Source organism: Lipotes vexillifer, unplaced genomic scaffold, assembly GCF_000442215.2.
Source record: "Lipotes vexillifer unplaced genomic scaffold, Lipotes_vexillifer_v1.1 scaffold340, whole genome shotgun sequence".
In the NCBI taxonomy this organism is placed as follows: Eukaryota; Metazoa; Chordata; class Mammalia; order Artiodactyla; family Lipotidae; genus Lipotes; species Lipotes vexillifer.
This window is the reverse complement of record NW_006793646.1, coordinates 1,398,887-1,400,109: the sequence shown is the minus strand read 5'-3', so window position 1 is coordinate 1,400,109 and position 1,223 is coordinate 1,398,887.

Genomic DNA, 1,223 nt, shown 5'->3' with positions numbered 1-1,223 from the left:
CGTGAAAACTGAGGGGCGGGAGCGGCGAGGCAGGAGACAGGGCCAGGCGAGGAAGTGGGAGCGCGCGAGTGTGAGGGACACGGGTCTGCCCCGGGTTTGGGGCGGTCGTTCTCACCATTGTCCCCGTGGTTTTCCGCCTGGGGAAACGTTATGAAACATTTCCTTCCTCTGTCATTGAACCCCTCCCTCTTTTTCGATGGAAGAGCTGCTCAGCTTTTGCTTAGGGACCTATCTAGGTGGAAAGGCTCAACTTTTCTCGCTTTCCTAACGCGGAGGCAGTCTTTTCCCTTCCTCGGGGAAGAGGAGGGAGGGGTCGGGGAAGGAAACCGACTGCTTAATTTCCCCACTGTACACTTTCTAGTCCCAGCGATGCCGCCGCTCCCTGGGTGCAAAAGTGGGCTTCCTTGACGTTTGTGCCAAACCTGGCCTACGTCCTACAGCTGCTTGTAGGTGGAAGAAGGCAAACTGGGCGGGAGTTGATTATTTCTCGAATGAAGAGAATGCGCAGTTCCCTCCCTAGGCTCTGGGGAATTGAACCGCGCCTTCCAGATCACCTATTCCGGAAGTCTGAACCCGGGTTCCCACTGAGAAGTCTCTAAGGCTGGGGCCGGAGGGGGTCGGGGGTGGGGAGATGATGGTGGAAGGGGGAAGGGCGAAGGTTTAAAATGCAAACCCATTTTAAAGTCAATGGCCTGGAAAGTGTCTCCTGGCTTCCTCACGCAGGCACGCTTTCTAGGGGACGCGCTGGCCCTATCAAGCTTTCCCGAGAAAAGTTGGGGCGAAGAGAGAGCACGCTGCAGCAAACCGGCCTGTGGGGAGATGGAGAGGTGGAGTGGGGTATTTTTCTAGAAAGGGGAGCCCTGGCTCATCTCCCAGATTGAAGAGGCGGGCGCTGGCGGGGGTGGGATGCGGTGAGAGAGGGGGCCGGCGCAGGGACAGGCCCCCGGCAGGGAAATCTTGGAGGAAGGACTCCGCTCTCCACCCCGACCGTCCCTTCTGGAAACTGCAGCCCCACGCACGAACTGCGCTCCCGCAAGAGAGGGACGGCTGGAAGGGACGGTAGTCCGGGAAGACGGCGGGGGGAGAGCGCGGTGGCAGGGAGTACCTTCTCCCAGCAGCAGCCCCAGACGTACAAAGTGCTGCTCACAGCGCCTCTCCTGCGCCTTCCGCCCCCAGACTGACGAGCCAGTGGCGCCGAGCCAGAGCGGAGGCCGCGACCCCCC